This window comes from Dendrobates tinctorius, unplaced genomic scaffold (genome assembly GCF_039654945.1).
Source record: "Dendrobates tinctorius isolate UK_male_01 unplaced genomic scaffold, ASM3965494v1 ptg000019l, whole genome shotgun sequence".
Taxonomy (NCBI): Eukaryota; Metazoa; Chordata; class Amphibia; order Anura; family Dendrobatidae; genus Dendrobates; species Dendrobates tinctorius.
In genome coordinates this window covers 65,854,853-65,872,381 of record NW_027361687.1, presented here as the reverse complement: position 1 = coordinate 65,872,381, position 17,529 = coordinate 65,854,853, and the positions used below count along the sequence as shown (strand labels likewise).

The window sequence follows — 17,529 nt, the reverse complement described above, 5'->3', positions numbered from 1 at the left end:
ATTCCCTGAGCATCACACACGTTGCTGGCATCAGTATAGAGGATGAATGGTTGATCATAATCTGGGTAGGCCAGAACTTCATCCCCCCCATGAGAGCCAACTTCAACCGAGTGAAGGATTTTTCCAGTTCATCATTCCAGTCAAAGGTAGGACTCTTCTTCCTGGCCTTCTTGGGCTGGCCCGCGAGAAGGTTTTGCAGGGGTGCGGCTATTTCAGTAAAGCCCTTGATGAACCTTCGTTAGTAGCCTACCAACCCGAGGAACTGACGTATTTCATGAATGTTGCTGGGCCTCTGCCAGTCCCGGATTACTGTGACTTTGTCAGGGTCTGGGGCCACACCTTCCGTGTTCACTATGTGGCCCAGGTATGGCACCTTGGGCTTCAGGAGGTGGCATTTGCACGGCTTCACTTTCAGGCCAAAGTTGGACAGGGCTTCGAACACCTCGGCCAGGTGCTCCAAATGGTCTTCATAAGTCTTGGAGAAGACAATGATGTCATCAAGGTGCAACAGAACTGTCTCGAAGCTCTTGTGTCCAAGGCAGCACTCCATCAACCTCTGGAACGTCCCTGGCGCGTTGCAAAGCTCAAATGACATGTACAGTAGTTGAATTCTGAGAAGCCCATTGGTGTTGCGAAGGCGGTCTTCTCTTTGTCCGCCTCTGCCACGGGAACCTGCCAACACCCACTAGTGAGATCTAAGGTTGAGAAATAGCAGTTCTCAATGTAGCTAGTGATTCCTCTATCATAGGTAATGGATAGGCATCCTTGTGGGTAATGCTGTTAAATTTTCTGTAGTCAACACACATCCTCATTGTCCAATCTTTCTTTCTAATGAGGACTTGCGGAGCTGCCCAGGGGCTACAACTGTCTCTGATCACCCCAGCCTCCTACATCTCTCGTAACATACTTTTGGCACATTGATAATGAGCTGGGGGTACAGGCCGGTACCTCTCTTTAATGGGTGGATGATTTCCAGTGGGGATATGATGTTGGACTCCTTTTACCTGCCCAAAGTCTAAAGGGTGTTTAGTGAAAACCCGTTCAAACTCTTAGACTACTCGGTAAACCACATTCTTTTGGTGTGGAAGGGTGGAGTCAGTGCCTACTTGCAGCTGCTAACACCAATCCTCCAGCTGTTTTGCAGAGCCATGGTCCTCCGCCTGATCGGATGAGACCAAAGGTTCTGCTGTCTGAATTGCATTGTGACTGACAGTGAACAGCTTAGCAACTGTGGCATACCACCAAGGTAGTGTGGCCTCCTCCTCCTCACAATTTAAGATGGGTACAGGTACTCTCCCCTTGCGGACATCAACTACCCCTCTAGCTGTCAGGACAGTGGGCCTACTATCAGAATACACTGGTTCTACCAGGGCTTTGTAGTCTCTTCCCCTGAGGCCTATGGCTGCTCGACACCAAATTAACATTTCACTCATTGGGGGTATCGCAATGCGGCATGAATCACTCACTCTGACGCTGCCGACTTCTCCACCAGATAGCTCTACCTGCTGTCTTTGCATCAGGGCCTTGATTTCCTTTTGCAGGACCCATTGCTCACTGGAACCAGCAGTTTCGGCTACCTGTTGCAACAAAACAATAACCTCGGCAAGACAATTTTCCATCAAATTACTGCCTAAGGTCACTATTGGGTTACATTCTCGTCGATCAATGTCTACAATTATCAAACCTTGGGCTTTTAATTCTACTTGCCCCACCTTAATGGTCACCTCCTTACACCCCACTTGTGGCAAAGGCTGACCATTGCTGGCAACTACTGTCAGCTCATCTTCTGGGCCGCGAGTAAGTTCAGAGTCAGCCCAATACCGTTTGTAAAGAGTATATGGCATAGTTGTCACCTGAGAGCCCGTGTCCAGTAAAGCATTCATGGGGATGCCGTCAATCACTACTGGGAGGACCGGTCATCCTCCGACTTACTTGGCTCGCCAGTTCTGGGGGCCTGGTCTCCCTACTCCTGGGGGTTGGCCCTCTGCCCCAGGGGTTGCTTGTTTAAATGGCAGAATCTTGCGATGTGTCCCGCTCTGCGGCAGCAAATGGGTCATCTGTTCTGGTCATAGCGATCATTGTCTCTCCCTCTGATCGGTAGGATCCTCTTCCGCCGTAGCCACGGGACGGACTGGAGGCCAGCTGGATCTTCTCCTTTGGGGGCACTTGCATGGACTGCACAGTTTTGGCTATTGCAGCCATACTTTTGGTCAGCTCCTGGATCTGAAGACGTAATTCTACAGATGGATCATTATCTAGGGTCTGTGCGTCGGCCTCAACAGGGGTCTGAGGGAAGGATGCTGCTTCTTGGTGGTAGGTAATTGCTGGGCGCCTAGGGGGCACTGGGCGGCCAACATTTGGTTCATGCAGCACCCGGATAGCCCTATCTTTGAAGTCTGCAAAGTTCAGATCAGGATTTTGCAGGGCCATGATGCACAGCTGTGTCCTGTGAGTGCTGGACAGGAATCTCTCAATGAATTGCTCCTTTAACAATCTGTCTCCAACCTGCACACTGTCTGGGTTAATCTGCTTTACGGCCCACAGTGCCTCCTGAAGGTTAAGAGTATAGTCCTGTATACTGTCCTGCACCCTTTGTTTGCACCCAAAGAACCTCATTTTTATTTCTGCAGCAGGCGGGTGTCAAAGGTGTTCCTCAACTTAGCCAGAACTTGCTTAACAGTCTCTTTATCAGTGTCCTGCCAGGACTTTACTTCTCTTTGAGCTGCAGCGGTTAACTGTCCAAGGAGAATGTTTACTTTTTGGCTTTCAGACAGGGGGAACACTTCAAATAAACTGCACAGTCTCTCCTTGAAATCACTCAGGGTATGTAACTCCCCTGAGTACTGCGGTAGCCAGGCCGCTCCCGGTATATATGGCATTGATAGCGGCATTATAGGGACTGCAGCGGCAGTTGCCAGATCTTACAGCGCTCTGGGGGCTGCAGCTGCACCTGTCTCTTGGATTTAGCTTCATGAAGAGATGGGGGCATGTTTTTTTTGTTTAGCTTTGTGAAGAAAAGGGGGACACTGTTCTTGGGTTGAGTTTTGCGCAGTAAGGGAGATATGATTCTTGGGTTTAGCTTCCTGTAAGTAGGGGAACATGTTTCTTGGTTGTAACTTCATGAAGAAAGGGGGACTTGGGTCTTGGAACCTTCTTCCTAAAGAATGGGAATTCCTGTTGTGGTACTCGCAGGTACGCAGCATGCAATGACGAGCCAGAGACCGAGCAAGCTTAAATTCAACCTTTATATGTGGATTATATGGATAAACGATAAGACTGACAATAGTTTTCCACGCAGGGAAGCTAGACACTACTACATCAAAACACGGTATTAGACTACTCGGCAAGTGCCAGCAACTGTTTGGCCGCTATGTGGCCGACTACGAGTCCTGGAACTATAAATTAACAATCAACTGAAAGTCACATCCTTCTCTGACTTCCTGCAGAGTTGTTGTCCGGGAGGTATCTGTTCGGCGTCTCAGCCGCTGGGCCCAGCCGACGAGGAGTTGTCGGAGGCTTCGGGCGTTCCTACGCCCAGGTGCAGAAGGCGCACAACAGGCCCTAGGAGAGTTCCCCAGCATCGGGATTGCCCCTCGGAGGTGAGGTGGTGGCAGCCGCGGGTCTCAGCATCTGGGCCGCAGCCGCGGTGTGGAGCGGGGCAGAGGCGGCCACGGGTGGCAGAATACAGGCCACAGCTGCGAGATGGAGCGGGTCAGAGGCGGCCACGGGTGGCAGCATACAGGCCGCAGCCACGGGATGGAGCAGAGGTGGCCGCAGGTCTCAGCGCTGTGTCTTTTCCTCGCGTCGCTCGGTACCGTCTTCTCTCTGGGTTAGGTGAGCCCCCGTCCTATCTCTCTGGAAGACACTGGCTCCCTCCTGCTCTCCAGCGCCACCTAAGCTCCTCTTTCCTGCCTTTTGTCTCTCTCCTTGCTGCTTGCTGAGTGCCCCCTGCTGGTCTCCTGTGCTCCTTTTATAGTCGCCTCGCCCCCACACTTTCCAGAAGAGTCTCTATCCCGGCCTGTAATTACTTCCCTCGGGAACATACCCCCTGGGAACCTAAGTGACAGCCCCCTTAGTTCCGGCCTGGTTACACAGTGGGGGCTCTCTGTCCTACACCGTCATGAAGGACTTCATGTGTCCAAAAGCAGATGACAATGCCTTTGGCTCCTGACCTTCACTGCTCTATACAGTTTATGTATTATTTAGGTACTAGTGGGTTAAACCTTTTAGATGAAGAGAAGAACCAAATTGCATTGGCTTAGAGTGTTTCCACTCCAAAGTTCACATATATGGGGTTCTGGCATTATTGACCCCCCATCATTGTCATGAATTAAGATTTCTTTGAACTTTGATTTCTTTGAACTGGTTCACTATGTGTGACCCCTCATAACTCCCACTGGTCACTGGAAATGAGGCAAATCATATAGGCTTAAAGGGCATCTTCATATGGGATTATCTTTTGAGTTGGCACTTATTTATGATCCCTTGTATATCTACACATTCTGCTCTCCATGATACATCTTTTCATTTTGCAGCATTGTGGCGGGGTGGTTAAAATGTAAATCTAAGCTATAGTTTTAAGGGGGCTTTACACTTAGCGATATTGCTCGCAATATCGCTAAAGCGTCACATGTGATACATGTGATACTTACCTCCGACCGGCTCCCCCGCTGGCTATCGCTGATCGCGCGAGATCGGCCTGGTCCATTTCTCATCTTCGGCTTTCTGCTGGCGCCGACGAGCGAGCCATGGACGCAGGCGGAAGACTGTCACCCTCGCCGTGTCTGAAAGGTAAGTGCGACTGCCGACCGCTGCTGCATCGCTAGTGAGATCTGCCTGTTTGCCAGCTCACTAGCGACCATTTAGCGATGCACCAGCGATCCTGACCGGGTTATATCGTGGTCGGGATCGCTGGTGCATCGCTAAATGTAAAGTGGCCTTTAGGCATCACTTTGCAAGACTGCTCCATAAACAGCGGGTTAGAGAATAGCACTAAAGCCTCATTCACATGTAAATGCCGTAATTACACATGCTAATCCTCATAAGCGTTTTTTCCATATAAGCTGTGTAGACCCTTGCCCCAGCCAGCAGGTGGCTTCTGAGTAGAATAAACAATAGGAATAATGGGCTAATGACTCCAGACCAAGACATTCTAAACAGAGGAAGTATGATAAGATTACTCTTAAACTAATCAATCCCTGCAGCATTGTTTGGGGGTTTATTTTGTTTTTGGTGGCCCTTGAACTCAAGAATAAAAAAAAATAAGGAAAGGGGGTTATATAGTAAATACTTACATTTGTTATTGCTTGGATTAAATGGTATTACCATGAAAATTTGGCCAGTTGAGTAACATTGTTTGGGCTAAATCTCCCACCAGTTCCAAAACCTAAACTTATAGAAAGGATAACCTTTCATGAGTATATGACTATATCTAATAACAAACAAAATAATATAATAAAAGACTGGATTACAAGAACCCTCAGACTCCATATTGTTCTCCTTTTCCAGATACTGCTCCGAGGGTCTGCAGAATATTTAAAAGAGACCTCCACCACCCGTTAAGGTAATTTATAGAAGGTCTCTACTTTTTCAGCACCAAGAATCTGGTTATTCAGGCTCAGTTGGTTATTTTTTGGACCATTTTGAAATTACAGGTAGGTGGTTTTCTGAGAAAGTTTCTTATCCTACTCTTGACCCCCAACACTATGTATGTTCTGCTCAGAGTCCTGCATGGCTACTGAACAGATAGTGATCCTCAGGGGCGGGGCTCGAGCTAGTAGTTACATCCATGCACTATGACACTGGAATTTTAAATTGAACATGGTAGGGTTGAGATCTGTTACCGATTTTGCATTGGGGTGCATGAACCGTTGAAGTTCCAACCTAACATCACCCTAAATTTGATAAGATTCTAATGTTGAGTATTCACATCCTGTTCTACAAATAGGAACCATTGATGATTAAGGTCAGAAATGAACCTCAGCCGGTAGAAGGCTGCTCTTATTTTTCCTCTACATGAAGGGTTAATCTCAAGTGGCTCTCCATTAACAAGGCGGTGGGTAATGTGAGATGCCTCGCCAAATTTGTTATTGCCACTGAACCTTGAGGATGCAAAGTAAATACAGACAGCGCTGAGAGTTTACTGTTCATTGTGTCAGGGTGGAAACTTGCCCAAACAAGTTCTGGTGGAGAAGAACATATGTACTGTGCTGTGAACACTTCCCACTAGGCCCAACAATCTGTCAGATTTAATCCCCATCTTCTTTATGAAAGATATTTTATGTATTCATTAAAAAAAAGCCCTGTTACGGCTTTTTTAACGTAATGGCTGGATTATGGGACTCTGGGTTAAAGGACAATTTCCCTGGAGTCTCCACCACACTCAGACATGAGTAAATATGTTCCTCATGTGGCGATATGATGGGGTCCGGCATAGTAGTTTTGTGTGGGAGTTGTATAGCACTGTTATTTGGCACTGTATCACACTATTATTTTGGTACTGTTACATGTTTACTTGTTAATGTTCACCATATGTGTACTACTGTTATTTGGCACTGTATTGCACTAATATTTTGGTAATGTTACATGTTATTGTTTACTTGTTAATGTTCACCATATGTATAGTATTATTTGGCACTGTATTGCACTATTATTTTGGTACTGTTACATGTTATGTTCACCATATGTAGACTGTGAGCCCTCGCGGGCAGGGTACCCTCTCCTTATGTACTTGTGTGTCCCTTGTCTTACACATGTTTACTATACTTGTCTATATTACCCCTTTTCACATGTAAAGCGCCATGGAATAGATGGAGCTATATAAATACATAATAATAATAATATGTATAGTACTGTTATTTGGCACTGTATTGCACTAATATTTTGATATTGTTAAATGTTTACTTGTTAATGTTCACCATATGTATAGTACTGTTATTTGACACTGTATTGCACTATTATTTTGGTACTGTTACATGTTATTGTTTACTTGTTAATGTTCACCATATGTATAGTATTGTTATTTGGCACTGTATTGCACTATTATTTTGGTACTGTTACATGTTATTGTTTACTTGTTAATGTTCATCATATGTATAGTATTGTTATTTGGCACTGTATTGCACTATTATTTTGGTACTGTTACATGTTATTGTTTACTTGTTAATGTTCACCATATGTATAGTACTGTTATTTGGCACTGTATTGCACTATTATTTTGGTACTGTTACATGTTTACTTGTTAATGTTCACCATATGTATAGTAATGTTGTTTGGCACTGTATTGCACTAATATTTTGATATTGTTAAATGTTTACTTGTTAATGTTCACCATATGTATAGTACTGTTATTTGACACTGTATTGCACTATTATTTTGGTATTGTGAAATTTTTACTTGTTAATGTTCACTATATGTAAATACTGTTATTTGGCATAGTATTGCACTAATATTTTGGTGCTGTTCCATGTTTACTTGTTAATGTTCACCGTATGGCTGTTATAATTTGAGCACAATATGATATTGTAAGGAGACAGACCGGATCGTGGGTACCTGCATGCCAGGTCCGGAACTAGAGAGGCTGCATCCTTTGTTCCCGGGGGGAAGCCTGAGTGGGGCGGACCTTCCCCTGCAGTCTGAGGGAAGCCTAAGTGGGAGGGACCTTCCTGCAGACACAGAGAGGCAGGGAGAGCCAGAAAAGGGCACGCAGCAGCAGAGGCATAAAAGGAAAAAGCGCGCAAAGCGGGGCAGTCTGCCGCCGGCGGAGAGCAGCGCAGAGAGCAGCGCACAGAGCGGTGAGCAGCGCGCTCTGCTTTCTCCACCAGAGAGTACCGGTGTGGCGACAGGCCATATAGAAGGAGCCCCCTTCGCCTGCAGAAAGAGCTGTGCAGAGCAGAGCCGTGCACACAGAGCAGAACTGGGCCCAGTGTTGCAGCAGCGAGAGAGAGAGGTGCACCGTCTGGGGAGCATCAGCCCCACACAGACCAGCGACCGTTGTCGCCCGCCGCCAACCGTGGGGACCAGAGAGAGACGGGCAGTGTGTGCCCGGTGACCGACATAAAGCCAGGAGCCAGACACTTCAGGATTGTGAATACCGTGCGTGTGCCGCCTGAAAGAGACTGGTAGCGTGACCGTAACATACACCTTGACTGTGCTAGTAAATCTCAGCCCCAGACACTTGTGACTTGACTTGGCCTTCATATATTTGCAGAGCCACTCTGGGCTCGTACAGGACTGTGGCCCTTACCGTTGTTTAGCCATTACAGTATATGGACTAGGGGCACTGGAAGGTACTGGAGATCGACTACTGTCTCCAGAAGACGAGGTATTGTCAGTTACTTGGCCCCACTGGAAAGGACATCGCGCCACTGTTGTCGTTGCCACCGTTGGATCCCCGCCTGTTACAGACCTTACCGAGACGTCATGTGCCGCTGTTGTCGGTGCCAACGTTGGAACCCTGAGGAGCTGCACCCAAGAAGACTACAGACTGATAAGTTTCACCTCTTTATTACTGAACTTTTGTTCATCCCTGACCTACCCTGCCTCTCTCCCAGTTCTGCCCCATTCCATATCATCACCATACAATCCCTCATTCCCTGCATGGAGTACTGTAATGCTCTATTAATTGGCCTCCCCATCACTCAACTTTCCCCTCTCCAGTCCATCCTTAAGGCCCCGTCACACATAGCGACTCACCAGCTATCCTGACAATGATATCAACGTGTCAGGATCGCTGGTGAATCGCTACATGATCGCTGGTGAGCTGTCAAACAGACAGCTTCACCAGCGATCAGGACCAGCGATGCCAAGCGTGCGGCGTAGCTGTGTTCGTTACTTACCAGCGCGCTGATGCAGAGGCGGGAGGTGATGTGCAGCCGGGATCAGGATGAGTGACTGGCGCAGGGCACTGGGAGAATCTCCCCACTGCTCCGCTGATACAGGCGCCTGCTGTTCCAGTCCTCCACCAGCAGAGGGCGCGCCTATATCCCCGGCCTCTCCGCGGGCGGCGTCCTGCTGCCTCCTGGTCCCGAGCGTGTGGCGGCAGCTGCGGCGGCACCTGTAACTCGCTTGTAACTAAGGTACACATCGGCTATCTAAGGGACGCACGATGTGTACGTTAGTTACCAGCTGATCGCTGGTCTCCCGCCTGTCACACTCAGCATGCTGGCCAGTGGGAGATCAGCGATGAAAGTAATGTCCTGGTCTTTCCTGCAGCGATCAGCGATACCGGCAGGGGGGTCGGTCGCTGATCGCTGTCACACACAGCGATCTCGTTGGTGAGATCGCTGTTGTGTCACAAAACTTGTGACTCAGCAACGATCTCGCTAGCGAGATCGCTATGTGTGACGGGGCCCTTAATGCAGCAGCCAGGGTCATTCATCTGGCTAATCGGTACTCGGACGCGTCCGCTCTTCGCCAGTCGTTACGCTGGCTGCCCATTCATTATAGGATCCAATTCAAAGTACTTGTTCTCACCCACAACGCTCTCCATGATGCCGCACCCCATTACATCTCCTCCTTCATTTCTATCTATCGGCCTAACCCAGTGGCGGATTAAGTGGACCATGGGCCCGGGGCTGTTCATAAAACCTGGGCCCCAGTACCCCCCTTCCCAGGAAAACATTTTCTGTCAAAATTTTGTGGCTCTTCTCACAAAAACACTGCATATGCTGATTTTTAGGTATACAAATTGTAACATTTATTAGACCATAAAAACAAAGAAAAATTACTTTTTTATCACAAGAAATTGTATTGTATGGTCAAACAATATAAATAATATTAAATATTCCAGTTAAAACATATAATGTGGTATATACTGGCCTGTATTTCTTCATACAAGGTAAACATAAGGCTACATTCACCGTACCACATGTAAGTGCAAATAAGAACATGTAAACATAATATTAAACAATAATTCAACATAATTATTTATCTATACAGATGTATATCTGTGTGGGTGGTAGCCTAACAGGAAAAGTGCAATGAGCACAGGCAACAATTTCTTAATGGACTAGAAACTTGGATTTTTTTTTACACTGAAGATCATAAACTGCTCACAGACTTTTTCGGCGAGATTTTTTGGTGCTAAAGTCGTTGATGATTTCTGAGAGGTCTAGACTCTTCAAAAGCTCTTGTTCAATGCTCATTAAAGAGAGATGATTGAGTCTGTCTTGTCCCATTTGACTCCTCAACTCATTTTTAATTCGTTTAAGTTTTGAAAAGGATCTCTCACCTGTGCAGTTTGAAACCATCATGCATAAATACAGCTAGCTGAGCGCTGCGGTCCCCGTGCGGGAATTGACAGCCGTACGGACCGCAGCACTTGGTTTGCTGCGGGTCCGTACGGAAAACCCGCCACCATTTCGCCACGTGTGGACATGGCCTAAAAAGACGTTGCACATAAGCTGTAGGCCTGCGGCCAATACGCACAAAATCGCCCAACGTGAACCTGGCCATAGGGGACGTGATGTGAGGACCTGAATGGGTTATGTTACATAATGCGTGCAGTGCACTGCTCACTGGTCCGAGGCTGTTCCTAAAGTCTGGGCACTCGGCACCCCTCTTGACCAAGGCCCCCCTGCCCACCCCCCCATGCCCCCCACATCCACATAAAGTAGGTGAGAGAAAGATGTGGTAGGCAACTAAGGGCTAAAACACGTGTGCCGGCAATCAAGGACGGAGGCCCAGATGTTATGCGGTGTACTCTTAGAGGGTAATCATCAATAGGCAGGAAATGTACATTCAGTTTATAATATTTAATGAGCAATCAACATAGGGCTAAAATACATGTATAACAAAGAGTGTTTTTCCCCACATCCACATGAATCAGTCATGACATACCTCCGCCCCACCCTGCTGCGACTTACCCCCAAGTTCGGAGAGGTGAGGAACAGACAGTGCTGCTGCTGCAACACTGTCCACCAGGCACCAGAGAGTTCTTCTTCCTCCTGTAATACACGGCGTCGGCTGGGCTGTCAGTTGCCGGGCCCCCCTGTATCTATGGACACCAACAAAGGGGAGGGAACAGAGGAGCCGCTGCCAGAGTGTGAGTGGCCAGCGTCACTCTGATGCAGCCAACTGAAGCCAGTTGCTGGCCGGAATGAGCGCGGACGCTGCAGAGAGAGGGGAGGAGGATCAGGTGACTGAGCCAGCCATTCGGCGCAGCGCAGCCGCCGACAATTGCCGCGACACGCGACTATTGGGGGAAGCTCCGGATTGGCCCCTGGGCCCCCAAAAAACCTTGGGCCTGGGGTGACCGCCCCATCCGCCCCTATTAAGATCCGCCACTGGCCTAACTGACCGCTGCACTTTGCAAACGACTTTCGACTAACATCTGCACTAATCCGTACCTCCCACTCCCGACTCCAAGTCTTCTCCCGCGCTGCACCAATCCTCAGGAATGCTCTACCCCAACAAATTAGGACCAGCCACAACTTGCACAGTTTTAGGCACTCCCTCAAAACACATTTGTTCAGAGCAGCCTATCCCGTTCCCTAATCATTCATTTTATGTGTAAGTAGCCCATTCACTATCTCCATCTATCCATCACTCCCTCAAGATGGCTGGACCATCATTGTAAATACACCATTGTAAATACACACCTGTACTCTGTATCTCCCCCACCTCATTTTAGATTGTAAGCTCTCACGAGCAGGGTCGTCTTATTTTGCTTTAATCATTGTATTATTGTTAAAGTTGTTACTTTGTTGTGTTTGAAACTGTTAAATTGTAGAGCACTGCGGAATATGTTGGTGCTATATAAAGATTATTATTATTATTACATTCCCCTGTAAATAAACCTGTTAACCCTTATTCTGCCTGCGACCCGTCACTGCATCCCGCGTTCCTGCTCATACTCTTACAATACTGTTATTTGTCACTGTATAGCTTTATATTCTTCATTCTGGTTACTACTTCATTACCTGCCAAGCACTGTTATGTAGGTACCACTTGTCGGCACCACATGGTGCTGTTATCTTTCACTGTATAGTAGTATTATTTTATCTCTTTGGTACTTTGTTACTTTTTAGGCACTGTTATGTAGACATTATATTTCTGCACCATATGGTACAGTTATTTATCAATATATAATTTTAGCTTGTTGTGTACTACACTGTTACTCATTAGGCACTGTTATATAGGAACGCATCAGCTTTATGTGGGCACCATATGTTACTGTTATTTGTCTCTGAGTAGAAGTATAATTTGTGTGTCATATATTAGAATTTCAGCTCTTTGTTTAGGACGCTGTTACCTGTTAAGAACTGTTATGTAGGCATGATGTTAGCGCTGTATGGTACTGTCACTGTATAGCAGCATAATTTGTACAACATACTAAGCACACAATGTTTGGCACTATTATGTAGACATCACTTCCCGGCATTACTTGGGCACTCTTTACTGCTGTTATTTGAAGGCCTTTTTCCTCTGTTATATGGGAACTATAGGGCAGTATTGTGAAGCACTTTATGGTACTGTTATATGATGTTGTACAATGGTATTATTTTGGACAATATTACTTTGACTTTTTCTCACTCTATATATGACGAGCACATTTTTACAGACCTTTCTTCCAAATATTTCTCTTGACTGCGCACACCCTTATATGCCATTTTAGGACTATAGGGACCGAATATGATTTTAGGATACAGCTTTGTTTGCGGCTTGTTGCCCCCTTGTGGCTTCTACCTTGAAGCACACATTGGATCGTGATCGTGAATGATTTCTCTCACTTGGAGAACTTTGTGTGCAAATATTTCCACCATGGTGGTCGGAAGACTAGGGTAGACTTCTGGTGAAATCGATCAACATTTTTGGATGAGTCTGTACAAAAATTTGCTAAAAGTGCTTTTTTTTTTTTTTTTACAAGCCCCCCCCTAATGATTAGCTGTTCAAGGGATGTGTTTCTGCTAAGACTCCTTTACATCAGCAGGAATCTGGCCCTGAGTGTTCAATTTCTTTACAGCGCTACCACAGGCAAAATAATGAATTACATACAGTAGTTTCCATTGACGTCAATGAGTAATGTATTGATATGTTGAGTCCTCCAGATTGCGAGGGACTTCTTGAGGCCACTCTCCTCTAGCTGATAGATGAGGGCCTGATCATGGGACCTCCCTGTATTACTTCAGATCAATGGTGTAGTGTTGGTTGCTATTGCAACTAGGGCAAGGAAAGTACAGTGGTTAGTATGATTGGAGTCCCTTCCTGCAATACAGTATTGAACCCCTTTTCCTTCAAGAACATATATTATAATTTGAGGAAAATACTTGTGAAATTATAATTTGCGCTTTGATCTCCTAGTTTTTTTCTGATTTTTGCAAAAATTTTAAAAACAAAGTTATACATTGTTATATTTATTTGCTTTCTGTTTGCTTTATTTTCTTTTTATGTAACAGTCTAATTACCTTAACCCTCATCCAATCCCTAGCCCTAACTCTAGCCCTCAGTCTAACCCTATCTCTAGGCTTCACCCTAACTCTAGACCTCATCCGAACCCTATCGCTACACTTCACCCTAACCCAAGCCCTAACTAACATTAGCCCTCATCCTATCCCTAACTCTAGCCTTCACCCTAATCCTAGCCCTAACTCTAGCCCTCACCCTAACTCATTCACTACCCTTCACCCTAACCCTAGCCCTAACTCTAGACCTCACCCTAAAGGCCCTTTTACATTTAGCGATGCACCAGCGATCCAACCAGCGATCCGACCCGGTCAGGATCGCTGGTGCATCGCTAAATGATCGCTAGTGAGCTTTCATACAGAAAGATCTCACAGCGATGCAGCAGCGACGCAGCGCACGATACTTACCATTCACACACAGCGATCCTGCGTCCTCCCGCCCGCCTCCACGCGTCGCTGGACGTCACAGCAGGAAGTCTCAGCAGGAAGCAGACGACGAGAAATGGAGCCGGACATTCTCGCGCGATCAGCGATGGACAGCGGGGGAGCCGGTCGCTGGTAAGTATCACACATAGCGATATCGCTAGCAATATCGCTATAACGTCACAAAACCAGTGACGTTTTAGCGATATTGCTAGCGATATCGCTTAGTGTAAAACCCCCTTAACCCTAGCCCTCACTTTAACACTATCTCTTATCTTCACCCTAACTCTAGCCCTCATCTGAACTCTATCTCTAGCCTTTACCCTAACCCTATCCCTCACTCTAACCCTATCTCTAGGCTTCACTCTAACTCTAGTGCTCATCCTAACCCTATCTCTAGCCTTTGCCCTAACTCTTGCCCTCACGCCAACCCTATCTCTAGCCCTAACTCTAGCCCTAACATTAGCCCTCATCCTATCCCTAACTCTAACCTTCACCCTAACCCTAGCCCTAACTCTAGCCCTCACCATAACTCAATCTCTACCCTTCACCCTAATCCTACCCCTAACTCTAGACCTCACCCTAACCCTAGCTCTCATGCTAATATCACTCTTAGCCTATTTCTATCCCTCACTCTAACCCTAGTCCTTATCCTAATAAATTTTACACCGCATAAACTTTAATGCCCAGTGAAACTGCCGCTCTGGCTCTACTACCCCATACTACATCACTGATTCAAAATTCCCTAATAGGTATTATACAAATTGATTTTCAAGGTTTTCCCTTATATTCTCAGATAATTGATGGATCGGTGGCTAACATCTAGGTTTAAGTTGTCTCTTCTTGTCCCCCACATATCTTAAACCTAGAGGTTAATGGTGCTGAAAAGGCTGAGACTTGCTCCATGCTGATTGTTTCTACGACTATGATAGATATGCATATAAGAGCAGCCAGTCATATTCTGAGTTAGAATACAGGTGGAGAAGATTAGATGATGGGCAGTGAGATCCTTATTTGACGTCAGCTTCCAGTTTCCGTCTTTCAGCAGCTGGAAAGCATAAGTGATGTGAGCGTCTCGTCTGTGTTCCAGCTGTCTGTCCTATTCACACGTAGTCAGGCGCCTCTTGCGAAACACTACGCTGTCTACAGTCAGACCTGTGTAATTGAAACACATTTCACTTGTAGGACCTGCTTGTTGGCTTTACACGATCTACCCTGCCAAGACCTTTACTTATTGTCAACAGTATGCCAGTGGTTTGCCAAGAGTTTTCCCCAATTTTCTCTGCTAAATATACATTTGCGAACAGATTAGGTTAAAAATCTGCCACCTACATACAGCTACTTTGTAGGCTCATATGCAGGTGACTTCACGGAGATACGTGGTGCTTCTATAGGGGATGTGGAGGTGTCCTAATACTATTCTCTATAAAGGGTATAAGTGTATCATTTGTAACAAATGCCCTTCCCCTTTGTACATAATCTCAGTCGTTCAACAGAGTTGAAAAATAAGTAATTTATTTCTTTCAGTGTAAGGGGTGATGCCTTCACCTGACCTGACCCACACTTTGCTGGACATTTATTAGGCGCCGTAGTTGTCAATATTCAGAAACCCTTAACCCCGTCACACCATAGTCAGTTTTCATTTTTTAGTTTTCGTTTTTTGCACCTTTGAGGAACCGACACCTCAAAGTGTCGCCTGACTATTATGTCAGAAGGATCACGCATTGTTGACTCCCAACTTTCACCAACGTGACGTTCCACATCCACTGGGGGCACACAAGGTCAGCTTGGTACAGTTTTACAGACACCCTCTGTCCACACGGGAGACACAGGGAGTGAGAGGATGTGGCCCACGCAGTCACTGGCATGGCGCCATACTCGCTCAGAACCCTGACAGGCTAAGGGGCCCCTTTCTCTAGCACCAGCGAAACAGCACCTGGTCAGACCAGTAAGATTGACTGCCACAAGTTCCTTGTTAGGTATAAGCCTAGTCCATTATTGGGATTATATCAGGCCAGAAACAAGCCCTGGTAGCATGGAGGGATAAGGCTACTTTCACACATCAGTTTTTTGCCGTCAGGCAGGATCCGGCTATTTTTAGAAAAAACGGATCCGGCATAAATTTTGGAGAACTGTAGAAACGGATCCGTTTTTCTGCTGGATCCGTCTAGAAGGTTATATCTGTTTCCTGGGGGCTGGCCAATTGGATCTGAGCATGCGCAGACTTAAAAAAACGGATCCGGTGGCTGGATCCGTCTTTTTCTGGATCCGGCGCATTCCGGCGCCCATAGACTTTCATTGTGGTAAAAAGCCGGAAGCGTCGGATCCGGCGCTTCCGGCTTTTTCGCCGGAGGCAAAAAACGTTACAGTAGCCGTTTTTTCCAGATGCCGGAATGAGACAAGTAGCCGGATCCGGCAAAAAACAGATGAAACACAATGCCATCCGGCGCGATCCGGCGCTAATGCAAGTCAATGGGGAAAAACTGGATCCAGCATTGCATTTCGCCGGATCCGGTTTTACAAAAAAAAGCCGGATCGCGCCTGACGGCAAAAAACTGATGTGTGAAAGAGGCCTAAGCCGAAAAACGGACTTATGGATTCGTGGATCAAGATAAAAGAGCAGCCCAAGGTTAAATTATATATTTAATCAAGGAAAATAGAAAAAATTGAAGTGCGGCTCAACAGGACTGGATTTTCCTTTTCTTTTTATTTTTAAAAGAAAATATAGTGCATACAAAAGAAAAAGATAAGGTAAATCCAGTCCTGTTGAGCCGAACTCCAGTTTTTTCTATTTTCCTTGATGTGAGGCCAAGGCGAGGTTGGTGTCTGAGCTCCAGGTGGATGAGAATAGGTGGGTGAGCTGGAATCAAGTTATATATGTAATTGCCTTAAGTGAACACTAGACAATACACTATGTACATGATGGTTATACTGTACATATACAATGGTCAGATATGCAAATGCAAATAGTGGTAGAACAAGAGATATGGATCATGAAAATTAACGGATTGATAATCGACCATGTATGTGCTGGGCTGCAGGTGGGATGGGCTGCCTGCTGGTTCCTAGGTCCTTCACAGGAAGTTACTCGACGCGGTCCACACCTTCGAAGTGAACCACAAGCATAACAGAGAGAGGGACCACATAGCCTTAAGCCCCTTTCTCACATAGCGAGATCGCTAGTGAGATCACTGAAGCGTCACCGATTTTGTGACGCAACAGCGACCTCGCCAGCGATCTCACTACATATGACAAGCAGCAGTGACCCCCCCCCCCCACCGCTGGATATTGCTGATCGTGCTCGAATGTCCTGGGCCATTTTTTCGTCGTCGGCGTCCCGCTGACCAGCGCGCATCGCTGTGTTTGACCCGACGAGCGACCTCGTTGGCAATGCAGAACTCAGGGACGCAGGCTGGAATCGTTAAGAAGAGCTGCTGTGTAGAGATGAGCGACTTTGCCTTTTTTAGGGTCAAGTCGGGTTTCTCAAAAGTCGAGTCGAACGAAATCAGCCGACTATCGTGAAAAGTCGGACGTCCGACTGAAACACGAAACCCAATGCAAGTCAATGGGGAAGCAAAGTCGTCAGGGTGTGGAGGACAGTAAACACACCTACAGTGTGTAGGTGTACATCTCCTCCCTTGTTTCAGTATACCATCCTACCCGCGCCCTCCGTTCTGCTGATGACCTGAGGTTAGCATCCTCA

General features: G+C 46.6%; 1 long non-coding RNA gene across 1 annotated transcript in view; it reads left to right on the top strand.

Annotated features, from left to right (window-relative positions):
- The first annotated feature begins 5,504 nt into the window (after positions 1-5,504).
- Positions 5,505-17,529, top strand: part of LOC141082723 (uncharacterized) — a 48,911-nt gene continuing 36,886 nt past the window's right edge. The window contains exon 1 of the long non-coding RNA XR_012230559.1: positions 5,505-5,563. This is a non-coding gene — a long non-coding RNA (uncharacterized lncRNA). The remainder of the gene's footprint in view (positions 5,564-17,529) is intronic.